Source organism: Gymnogyps californianus, chromosome 1, assembly GCF_018139145.2.
Source record: "Gymnogyps californianus isolate 813 chromosome 1, ASM1813914v2, whole genome shotgun sequence".
Lineage (NCBI taxonomy): Eukaryota > Metazoa > Chordata > Aves > Accipitriformes > Cathartidae > Gymnogyps > Gymnogyps californianus.
The window spans coordinates 99211203-99224287 of NC_059471.1; the positions used below are offsets into that span (position 1 = coordinate 99211203).

The 13085-nt window shown below is 40.4% G+C and overlaps 1 protein-coding gene across 1 annotated transcript in view; it reads left to right on the forward strand.

The window, feature by feature from the left end:
* Positions 1-13085, forward strand: part of DSCAM (DS cell adhesion molecule) — a 443556-nt gene that overhangs the window by 314717 nt on the left and 115754 nt on the right. The window lies entirely within an intron of this gene.

Here is a 13085-nt window from a genome sequence, read left to right on the forward strand (position 1 = left end):
AACACTAGTATTTACGATGCCTTTCCTTGGCTGAGGGGTAAAAATGGTCTCCAGAGAAATAGAACCATGTTTTTAAGAGCGTATTGAAAAGAGAAATCCACAGGACAGCTGAAGGTCAAAGGAAGAAGGTGATGAGGGTTGCTTTGTCTTCTTTTCCAGGTAATGAAATAATTCTCCTTATTGGACTCTATGGAAAACATTTATTATTTTTTTTTCCTCTCTTACTCACACACACATGCATATGCACACATGCAAGCACAAACACACACACACACCTTGACCTCAGTTATATAGGATGACCCCAGTTATATAGCAGGACACTGTCAACATTAGGAACGGTAGTGTAAAATTTGGCTTTAAAACACCTTTTCAGCTGTTCTCTGGCTCATAGCTGGATGAGCATATTGGCCGCTCTGAATAAGCCAAAATAACTATAACCCTGGTTCAACTCAGGGTCCGCTTCCTCTGACCTTAGGCATTTGGGTACTGGAGCCAAATCGTCAGCCATTGCTTTTGTCTGGAAGCTTTCTTAATTATTCAGTGTAATAGTCTCAGAATACTCAGTAGAAAGGCCTAGCCTTTAGATTTGATAAAACACTGCAAAGACATGATAGCAATGTATGTAAAAGGCACAAAAAAATCCCCAAGGGGGGTCCTAATTTTAGATTTAAACAAAGTAAGTGAGAATGTTCCTTTCTGATTTTCTGCTGTAAGAGCTGCTGCTTATTTATGGGTAAATGTAACTCACGGAATTATTATACTGAATATCTTTACTTTAGAAGTATTGTGTTTATCTAAGCCCTCTTTGTTTTTCTTTATTAGTAATTCCCTCTTTCCATAAGACATGTATTAAAAAAAATTGTTAAGCACACAAGTTACCTATCAGCTTTTCCTAGACTGCACAGCCTTTAAGATGGTTCCTCACTCTTCTGGAAATTTTCTCCTTTTAATGACCAACTTAAGAGATCTGTTTTCCCTGTAGAATCTGCTGGCAAGCTGAACGGCGGAAGTAGAAAATAGACCTCATAGTGGAAAATAAAAGATAGAATAGATTAGTGTGGTGGTTTAACCCCAGCCAGCAACTAAGCACCACACAGCCGCCCGCTCACTCCCTCCTGGTGGGATGGAGAGAGAATCGGAAGAGAAAAAGTGAGAAAACTCATGGGCTGAGATAAAGACAGCTTAATAGGTAAAGCAAAAGCTGCACACGCAAGCAAAGTAAAACAAGGAATCCATTCACCACTTCCCATCGGCAGGCAGGTGTTCAGCCATCTCCAGGAAAGCAGGGCTCCATCACGTGTAATGGGTACTCGGGAAGACAAACGCCATCACTCTGAACGTCCCCCCCTTCCTTCTTCTTCCCCCAGTTTTATATGCTGAGCATGACATCATATGGTATGGAATATCCCTTTGGTCAGTTGGGGTCAGCTGTCCTGGCTGTGTCCCCTCCCAACTTCTTGTGCACCCCCAGCCTCCTCGCTGGTGGGGTGGTGTGAGAGGCAGAAAAGGCCTTGACTCTCTGTAAGCGCTGCTCAGCAGTAACAAAACATCCCTGAATTATCAACACTGTTTTCAGCACAAATCCAAAACATAGCCCCACAGTAGCTACTGTGAAGAAAACTAACTCTATCCCAGACAAAACCAGCAAGTTCTCCACCCCTTATTCCATACCATTTATGTCATGCTAAGGTCCCCCACTATCCAACACATCTTCATTAACCACCACCCCCCTTCCCATCCTTTGATATAATATGCAGATATCATTCCCTTAGTCTATGGACCACCCTTGTAAAATGTCTGTAAAATGTCCATAAATGTCCACAAGTGTCCATTGAGTTCATTTAGTCCATGACTTTGGGCTCCATCTGTTACGGTGGTCACTCAGGACAGGAGAGGTGGTGCGTTGTGTGGAATTACTGGGCACCAAAGCCAGCTCAGGTTGGGTCACTGCTGCACTTGCACTGCTTCCTGTAAGACTTGTCCTCCATTGGTTCAGGTGGTTCCTGCTATAGTAATTCCTATAACATGCAACTCAAATCATGGGTTACAACAATTTAAAGGTATATCCATTACAATCTCCCTTTGTAGGTCCCTTTGGGCCAGGTTATAGGATTTAATATTGCAATGAACTCCTCCCCTTGCTCCTAGCCTGGCTAGCGACAAGGGGTTCTTGCTATAGTAATTCCCACAACATGCAACTCAAATCCTGGGTTACAACAATTTAAAGGTATTTCTATTACAATCTCCACCCTTGGTCGCTTTGGACCAGACCATTTGGTTTAACATTGCAATGAACTCCTCTCCTTGCCCCTGCTCTAGCTTGGACTTATCCACAGACTGCAGTCCCTTAGGGTTGTACCTGCTCCAAGTGGAGCCTCATCTATGAGCCACAGTCTCTTCAGGGGTATACCTGCTGCGGCATAGACTTATCCACAGCCACAGTCCCTTTGAGGTGGACCTGTTTCAGCGTGGCCTTCTCCGTGGGCCACAATGCCTTCAGAGATATACCTGCTCCAACATGGCCTTACCCATGGCTGCAGTCCCTCCAGGGGTGTACCTGCTCTGTCATGGGCTTATCCGTGGCCACACACTTTGAGGTGCTCCAGCATGACCTCATGCACAGCCACTGATGCTTCAAGGTATACCTGCTGTGGCATGGACTTATCCACAGCCACAGATGCTTCGAGGTATACCTTCTCCAGTGTGGACTTATCCTTGGGCCACAATCTCTTCAGAGGTATACCTGCTGCGGCACAGACATAACCATGACCACAGATACTTCAAGATGTACCTGTTCTGGCATGGGCTTATCCATGGCCACAGATACTTCGGGGTGTCCTGCTCCTGCGTGGACTCATCCACAGGGCACAGTCCCTTCGACTTGAGTTCACGCTGGAGTTCCAGCCTGTCCAGTGCAGCAGCACAGAAACAGTAGCGATGCCCTGGCCATCTGCCAGCCCAGGCACATCGCCACTGCTGTTATCAAAATGTTCCCAGGCACAGCAGAGTAAGATGATAAGGAGTACAGCAGTACAGCAAGCAGCGAAAGCAAAAAGCAGCCACTAATGAGCACTAGACTCTAATACACAGTAAGGCAAGCAAGCCCCATGGCAAGCACAGAAGTCTGTCAATTAATAGCTAAACATCAATAACAGCTATAAATTCAATCATCTAGCACATTCCAATCAAATCTGTTGTTATCTCGAACCCTTTGAGCCCCATGATGGGCACCAAAAAGGACTGTTGTGGTTTAACCCCTGCCGGCAACTAAGCACCACACAGCCACTCGCTCACTCCCCCCTGGTGGGATGGGGGAGAGAATTGGAAGAGTAAAAGTGAGAAAACTCGTGGGTTGAGATAAAGACAGTTTAATAGGTTGCACACGCAAGCAAAGCAACACAAGGAATTCATTCACTACTTCCCATCAGCAGGCAGGTGTTCAGCCATCTCCAGGAAAGTAGAACTCCATCACGTGTAACGGGTACTTGGGAAGACAAGCGCCATCACTCTGAACGCCCTCCCTCTCCTTCTTCCCCAGTTTTATATGCTGAGCATGACATCATATGGTATGGAATATCCCTTTGGTCAGTTGGGGTCAGCTGTCCCGGCTGTGTCCCCTCCCAGCTTCTTGTGCACCCCCAGCCTTCTCACTCGCTGGTGGGGTGGTGTGAGAAGCAGAAAAGGTCTTGACTCTGTGTAAGCACTGCTCAGCAGTAACAAAAACATCCCTGAATTATCAACGCTGTTTTCAGCACAAATCCAAAACATAGCCCCATAGTAGCTACTGTGATGAAAATTAACTACCCCAGCCAAAACCAGCACAATTAGGAATCAAGTTTGGTTTTCAGCAGCAAGCAGAGCTAATACTCCATAGATGGTCAGACCATTCCCAAACCATCCCCAGAAGGTCTCTGTGACAAGGGGCAGAATTAGAATTTTGACTGGAGAAACTAGATCAATGTCCATTAAAATAAATGTCTTCAGAGCTTTTTATTAGGATCTTATTCTCCCTAGTTGAATCCTCTTTCCTGTCTTTCCTGAGATAGTAGCATTTAATGACATCCTAAATCTCCTTAGTTAAGAGAACGTAGACTTTAAGATTAGGCTTTAGCACTGGATTTCCCTGACTTTAAGCTGGACTTCTAAAGGTTGGTTGTAAAAGTCTAAGCAGCTCACCCTGAGGTCCTTTTATCATCAATAAGAAGCCATTCGTCATCTTTAAGGCAAGATGAATGGCCCTCTGGAAGGTCTTGTTTCCCCCCAAGGACTGCTATAGAAGAAGTCCTCATTTGACTAGCTAAAGGCTTGGATGACTAATTTTTAGCCACCTGAAGTTAGGTTGAGATGAATGTCACTGACTGGTTCTATGAACGTGCTCTACCTCCATGCACAGGTGAATGCTTTTGTGTATACATACAATGCAGTAACACCTGTTAGTATTAATATGCAGAATATATATATATTTATATTGTTTGTGTTAATGTACTTATATAGAGAATGCCTACATTAATATATAGAGAGTTGTATCTTGCTGATTTTAATATATTTGAGTTCTGTTCCCATCATCAGAGTATCAGATGCTATTGGTCTATCTGCATCTATCTAGACAATAAAAATATAATTCACTCTGAAAGGCTAGACAAGACTAGTTCTACCAGAGCTCTCTTTCTTATACATCAGCAGATAGTATTTCATGGCTTTTTAGCTCAGAACTGAGCTGTTATAGACCCAAGTCACCGTGCTTAAAAGTATACTTACTTGCATGAATGAGCAGTGAATGAAAACCATTAATGTCCCAGCATGCACTGCTCACCAATACTCATTTTTGTTGTAGCCAGAGTTTCTTAGTGTGTTTCTGCTTCATTTAAACCCGTCAATACCTCAATTAGTGCTTGCTTCTCTTCCCCTGGGAGGGACATTTACACATGTCACTTCACAGCCTCCAAAATCTAAAAGACCCATGGGAACTGCTGGGTCATAAAATATATCCTGATTAAAGCTTGTGTTTTGCAGTGACTTTCTGCCCTTTTTTTTTTCCTTTAAACTTGTAAACTGTTCGAGTATTTTTAATGAAAGGGTACAAATGGAAAGTTTACAGCATAACAACTTGTAAGAAAATGAGCACTCTCCCATGTGATTCTAGAGTCTCTGTTTTTTACTGATTCGCATTTAGTAAGTCACAAAAAATTAGAGCGCTGTACTTTACTTTACAATTACGATAGCAGTAACCCTCTCATTTAACATTAAAACTTGATGCCATCTTGATGGCAGACTGAATTCAATTTAAGATCAAAGCACTGGAGAAGTTATCTAAAATTATATATTGCTAGTCTTAACTATTTAACATTCCTGCTCTTTCCAGCCTGACTTTTATACAGGGTGATGAAAGATCATAATTGATTTGGAATAGAAAGTGGCCCAAGAAATTTATACTTAATGGAGGCATGTTTCTAATACTAATTTTTAGGCGTCCATGCTTTTCAACAATGGTGACGATGGTAACACTAACATTGTCCATTAATTTCTTGTGGAGGAAGATGGTCTTTGTCTAAGTCTTCATAAATCACAATTATATACATGTTAATACAATTTTTTATAGATCTCTGATCACTTATTTTTGTTTTGACAGTTAGCCAAGCTTTGATGAAACTGATTTTCCAGTGCCTCATGTGGGTTACCATAGTTTGTCACAAATTTCTACAGGCTTTTACTATAACTGACTGCAGGGAACAAAGCTGTCAGCTTATCGTTTCCCATTTTCTTTCTCTTGGTTATTAGGAAGTGCAGTTAGACAAAATGGGAATTGAAGCTGCATGGCAAAGCAAAAGAAAGTCACATTCATTTCAGAACCATGTCAAAGGAAAGACCGAGAAATATAAGCAGCTGCTGGTCTCGTGTATCGTTTGAAGACAGCAGTTTGCACTGTACAAACATAAAACTAATGCAAGAAAAGACCTCAGGAAGAGGAAAGAATTGCCTTTGTGATTTGAGAGAAAAGACCTTTTTTATTTTATTAATGTGTCTTTTGGTTAAAATTCATAGTTGTCATGCAAAATAAATCAACTTCTTTTCCTATAATGTGACCTGAAACCGCTTCTGAGTGAATAAGATATGAACCCTAAATGTTCACAGCCTTTACCCTGACATATTCAATCAGATCATGAGGCACTGGTGAAGCTGCCAAGTACTCAAGACATCATTGTCATTCTTATTAAAGCTTAGCATGAAACAAGGCCTGTTCTAGCTTGGAAACACATGTTTGAATAATACTTATAATCAAAGTAACTTCATTTATATCCGTGGAATAGCTAGCTGAAATGGTATTTTAGGGTGTACAGAATCCTTATTCATTCCCACTCAGTGATTTATTTCTTTTTGGAATTTTTTTCAAAGATTACCTTGTGTGGATGTCCTAATACCCTAATAATGCAGTTTTTACATACCACTGAGTCTCTTGTTTTGATATGGGATTTGTAATGCAAACTTAGGTAGCTGGGACATGGACTGGTCATGTCTGCGTTTAATTTCTCTCTATTATTTATATATCATAATTCTCATGGACGTCATCCTTCACTAAATAGAAACATAAAGATGCAGTTTCTGCTGTGCACAGTCTCTTTTTCCACGGCAGTACTGTTTTTCATGCTGTTCTGTCAGAAATTATTTTGCTAATAGAACTGCTAATGAACCTCTTGCCTACTGTCCAGAAATCCATTCATCTAACAGTTATTAGTGGAAGCATTCAAAAAGCCACTAGCTTTCGTTTTAGGGCAGGTTGTGGGTAGAAGGTAATCTGTTTTCTTTTGCTTTATTTTAAAAATATTTTCAGGAATATATTTATCAATAAATTTTCTGTATTTATTTTGTATACACTGTAGACTCCTGAAACTAAAGCTGAGTAAATAATTCAGTCTGTCATATTAATTCATCAAATTTTTACTTCTCTCCTCAAATTTCTCAGGTTTACATGTTTGAAATTGTGTTTCCTAGTCTGGAACCTCAGTGGCAATTAATTTCAAAACATTTGCTTTTTTAACTTGAAATTCATGACATATTGATTAGTTATGTAATTCACCCAGTATTGTTTCTATTTGAGAGTTGCATTGCTTACACAACAAATTCTGTACTAATTCCAAGCAATATAGTAAAATATTGCATTCAAAATTCACTTTCATGAAATATTTAAATATTTTAAATTAACTTTTTAAACTATTTATCCTAAAAGAACATGTCTCTGAGGAGGTTCACAACAGATGAACATGAGTAGGACACAAACATGAAGTTAATTTTCAAAATTAGTAAATATTGATAGAAAATAGTTATCATTAATTATATGTCCATTATTTTTGTGAAAATAACTTATATTCATGAAAACAGGATGCTTATTTTTGTGTTTACATATTTCTTTCACCCTTTGAGACATGCAGTTTGTTTTCTAGTCTCGGGCATCTCTTGAGAATGAGGACTAAGAGCATTATTTTCACCTGCTGGAGAGGTCACAGTTTTACCAAGGAACTGTGTGCTTAAATTGAAGTATTTGAGCAGTCCTATTGATTTAAAATTCTCTGCTAGATTCAGGACACCATTTGAATTCTGGAGAGATGCTACTTAAGTAAGCAAAAATGTCACTTGTCAGAAAGGGAAAACTGAAGTTAAGAGATGAATTTGAGCAATGCACTCACTGACTCCTGGAAGTCTACTAAATTTGAAAATAAATTAACAAATAGATATCAACTAATTATAGTGTGAGAGCTAGTCTCCCTTAAATGTAAGTAAGCCATGTATTTGCATGGGCTTTCTTTGCCTGAGCAAAAGTGGATTGAGGAAGAGAGAATTTGGGTTTGGGGTAGAAAAATCTCATTTGTCATGTACAGAAGATTATTCTCACTGTGGCTGACCAGCGTGAGAGGACATGCTGAATTTGGCTTAAATGGTAAATTGGAATTTTAATTCAGTTTTTCAATATAGAGGCATTTCAACTTTAATGCAGCTTTCTCTTATCACAACTCCTATCCTCATTCACGATTTTATTTTTACCCAAGGTTGTTTAAACTGCATCAAAGGGCCATAGTCCTCTGTTCTAGAAGCTGTACAAGAAAAACAGATGGCGTTCATCTTCCCCCATTACAGCACTAGTGTGCACATCTCTGCAACTGAGCAAGGCATTGCAGGTTCCTGAATGATTGGTGTAAAGAAGAGGCTTTTGAGGGCACAGTTCATCTGGTTAGATGAACAGCACTCTAGACGTATCTTTATTTCCGTTGAAGAAGTCTAAGATGCCAAGTTTGGCATAGATGCTTGCAAGATTAATCCCACTATGGTGACAGACATTTCCCCAAACTGGCCAGTTCGAGCATGCTCCAGTGAAGGAGGCAAGTTATGTGGGAGGACACTCTGCCAGGGCAGAGATCTTCAGACCAAGAGAAGTGGAGAGATGGTGAGACATGTTGATATGACAATGGAGTCACATCACTGACAGAGTCCAGGACACGTCTGTTACTGAGCACACTCTCAAATTCTCGCTGTGCCAGTTACCTCCAGATCATTATATCATTAGATTTGTTTATCTGCTGCATCTTTTCCATGCTCTTTCTCAAGAGCAACTTGAATCTGCATTAATGTTTGGCTATGATCAGCAACCTAACTTTCAATACAGCGCAAAACACATTGTACAGTGTCACATGGCATCTCCCTATCTATTGTAGTGTTGACTGTGTTGTATTCCTGTCTTCTCGCCACAGCCAGGTTGCTAGAAAAATACCATTTGGAGACTACAGATAGCGATAGTTCTTAAACATACTGAGAACTTCAGTCAGTCTTAGAATCATTTATGGATGCTACAAGGATATTTAGTGTTTAATTACAAATTAGAAGATAGGGAGCCTTTTAATTTGCTTTCTTCTGACGTGGCTATTTCCATCTATGAGCTAAAAGAGAGAAGAAATAGTCATTCCCCCCGCCCCACTCCCTACATCATTTTAAAAAAGAATGTGAATTTCAGTTTTCTAGTAATTTGCGAAGGTTTGTTATAAAAGGATTCAAAAGTTTCCGTTACTTTGCTCAGACTTCACCTAACTTACTATAGCCTCCTTCTTCTGGTTAATGAGACTAGTCTTTGTCAAGGTAATTAAATGTTTTCATTTTTATTTGCATTCAGTTCCTGAAAAGTTCTCCAGCAGTAGCAGAGAAAAGAAAGTCAGATTAAGTAATTTTTACTGAATCTCAGGAAAGGTCCAGGTTCAGTTTTCTTCAAGAGTGGGACAAAAGGTTCTTGTTTTGTCTGAGACAGTTCATGATTCTTAAGTGTAACCTTGACTACTGAATTTTGCACTTCAATTTTTAATGACAAAGTTGTTAATATTATAAAGCAATGAGATTACTCCTTACTGGGTTGCCACAAAGAAAGGGGAAAACAATGGGTTGACCTGGGAAAAGGAATAAACAGATCAGCTTTCCAAATGGAAGCCCAACTTTAAACAGAGAAATCTCCTAGATTAATGCTGCTGGCAGCAATATGCATACCTTGAAAATGGAAATCGACATAATATATAAACTGTAGCTTCTATTTTGTCCAGTTTTGACCAACAGACCTTTAACAATGCCCAGCAACACATGGCATGCTTCAGAGAAAGATGTGGAGAACCCCAGAGGAGAGACAATTGGATTAATTTGTCCCATAGAGAAGCCTGATCCAAAATCCTGGAACGTTGGTTCTATGCATTCCTTGAACATGCACAGCCACATGCCCTTCCCTTCCAAAATTCTCTTATATAAATACATATCATTATGTGTGTGTATATATAATGTATATTTGAAGAGATATAAAGGATACACACACTTAATATGGCATCTGAATCATCTTGATATATTTCTAAATGCCTTCACTTTTTTTTAAGACATCCTGAGAGAATATCTCATGCATATATAGTGCAGATTTAGTTTGCTTATTTACAGTTTTCTAGATTATTTTGTCAGTAAAGAGCCAGCATATTTATCTCAGTTATTTGCATCAGTAATTTGATTAAAGATAGTTGGAGGATGAAGAAATACATTGCCTAAAATATCCATGGGAATGTGGCTTTGTTACCAGAAATCTTTTGACACAGAGGAAGATAAAAAGAAGAGCTTATGGTTTAGGATCATTGGAGATAAATTGTGAAGAGTAAAAAATCAGCTTTGGAGGAAAGGGAAATATTTAGCTGTGAGGCATTGCTATGGCAATAAGGAATCCGTGTGGAAGATTATGTGAGAGGAAGGGAAGGATAAGCAGGGATAAAGCTGTATCTGAGGAATAAAGTCATCTTTCTTTACATGTTTTTATGCTGCTCTTATTAAGAAAGTTTGTTGGAAAAAAATTTGAGCTTCATAAGCTAGCCTCTGTTTTTTAAAAAGCAAGCAAGATAGTCATGGTGTTTGGTTTGGCACTGTCACCCATCAGGGGACTCTTGGTAGACAACTGTTTAGGAGACCTGAAAGTGAGGACGGAGTCTCTGAGACAGGCTCCTCAAGGTCCATGGGATTTAATCCAGATCCAAACATCCCGTTTTCTGTGGGTGCACACTGTGTGCTCCTACCCGTGAAGCAGGAAGAGGGTAGGCCTGCCAGTGCAAGGCTCGCCTGCTCCAAACACTGAGCCCTCCTGCCTGGGAGTACGGGCACCCCGGGAGCTCAGGTGCCTCATGGGGAGGCACACACCACCCCTCAGCTCCCGGGTGGGCTAAACGCGTGCTCCTTCCATCACCAGAGAAACTCGAAGTAGGAGACACTGATGGGAAGGAGGACTGCAGCTGTAGAGAAAATCACTTAGGTGACGTGGGAGGTTGACGTGATTTACTTAGGGACGGGAAATGAGGTTGGAGGAGGAAAACATTGCTGTAGGGCTTAGGGAACATGTGAGAACCTGAGGAGGTTGCAGCAGAAGAAGAGAGGGAGAGGTGAAGGGGACTGGAGCATGTTGCATTGAGGGGAAAAGAGGGAGATGTGGTGAGGTGCAGCAAATGAAGAAGGAAGGGACATGTGAGGTGCTTGGGAGATTACGGAAGGAAGAAAGGTGGTGGCACAAGCTAACAATAGTAACGTGGACTCCTTAATAGCCTGCCGCTCATTTGAATTGAGTCTCTTATTGATGAACAAAATGCATAAAAGGATATATTGGTCTATTTCATGTGTTGCAGATGAGGGCAGATGTGTTCAAGTGCACATAACTGCACATACAGGGCCCCCACGCCTGCAGCTGCGTAGGCCTCGTGCACTAGCTTCTGTGTTTGGAAGCAACAAGCAGATGGCCACAAGAACTGACTTCCTGAAAGTAACCTCCTTGTGGGTACTAGTACTTGGACAGACACCAGATAAATCTGAAGCTATTTTCATTCTCTGGAAGACAATCAGACTCGTCCTAATTTTCTATTCTGATTATTCATCATTTCTTCTCTTTGAATGCTCCTCTTTGACAAAACTAATCGGTACTTAATATCCAAACAGTTAAACAAGACATACTTCATCACTAATGCACATCAGTGCCTAAAGAGCCTCATGTCTCTCACAAGACCTTTCTAAGAGTTCTTCCTGTAATTAGATCCCATTTGTAACTCTAACCCACAGCTCCGCAGCCCTGTTAATTTTCAAATCGGTTTGTTTTGGTTCAGGAAGCCTTTGAACAGAAAGGGCTGCATCCTGACATATTGTCATATCCAAGCATCAACAGCTCTGGCATGTGAAAAGGTCATGCCACCAAGCATTAACATTTCAGAATACCAATTATAGTAATTCATTTAAATAAGGATTTTTTTTGCTATCTGGTAGCAATAGATGCAATCTATGCAGGAGGAAAAACTAGGAAGGCCTCAAATCAGGTCCCGTGCCAATGTCATCTTCTTAAAATAGAGACCCAGAGAAGTTCAGATGGAATGAGTGAGTTGTTCTGATAAGAGTCAAGCATTCATGCATAAAAACAAGGAGAGTGGGGCTATTGCAGGAGGCAGCCCTGGATTGCAAGAGCTTAGAGAAGGGACTCTTTACTGCCACCTCATATGCTTTGAAAGGAGTGGACAGATTCATTCAGAAGAGAGCAGTTCTGCGTGCTGTCCAGGGCTTTCCAGCTTCTCCCAAGCAGGGAAAGGGCCAGAACTGAAAGACAGACTCATGGGCTTTGATTCTTCTTACTCACAAGTGCCCAGATGCTATTCATTGGTGGATAAATCACATGGGAAGGAAAGGACAGGCTACTGAGGACACCAAAGAGACCATCCTGTTTCAAAAATGCCATGTTTTGAGGGGTTTGCAGTAAAACCCTCTGAGGATTTTTTCTTCCTATTTCCAGAAAATTTTTATTCCAAAATGTGAAAATACTTGGGGTTTAAGCCTATTCTTGCTAGCAAGAAAGTACGTTTTTCAACATTAAAATTTTTTAAAGTCCTGAATGATTAATGAAGTTGACAGTTATGTCCAAACTGTTCTGCAAATACCTTCTGAATACAGTAAAATCTCAAATCTAGCTAGGTTTATTGTCGATTTAATTATACTTTCAGTTCAGTACAGTTTAACTATGTAGTGAGCACATACATGAACTGTAAGCTCTTTGGTGCAAAGCCTTTCTTTTAATTTTGTACAGCTCCTGGTTTGATTGAGCCCTCATTTTGATAGGTCATTACTGTCAAACAAAATGGTAGAGCATATATCTGTCAGCAAATAAAACAGTAGCTCATCAGAAGGAATAAGAAATTTTTATCAGTTCTTTATTGGCCCCATATCTGAATGCTTACTACTTACAGTACCTTTATGTACTGTGAATATTTTAATTATGTTACAAGTTGTCCTGTAAGCAGCAAAACAAATGGACCCAGGCTTCCTTTGGATTTGCGTCTTCTTGTCTCTACAGCCCTACAGTCCAGTCCCAGCTCCTCTCTGCTAAGTTCCCTTTAAGGCCCATCTTCAATCTTAAGAAAATTCTCTTACGCAAGAATGAAAGTAAAATAATTTCTCACATTTTGGGCCATCTGGTCAAATATGGACAAGCTGAATGAGACCCAGATTGAAGGGCCAACCCTGTATCATCAGACTAGTCAGCTCACTGAAGAACGATCTTT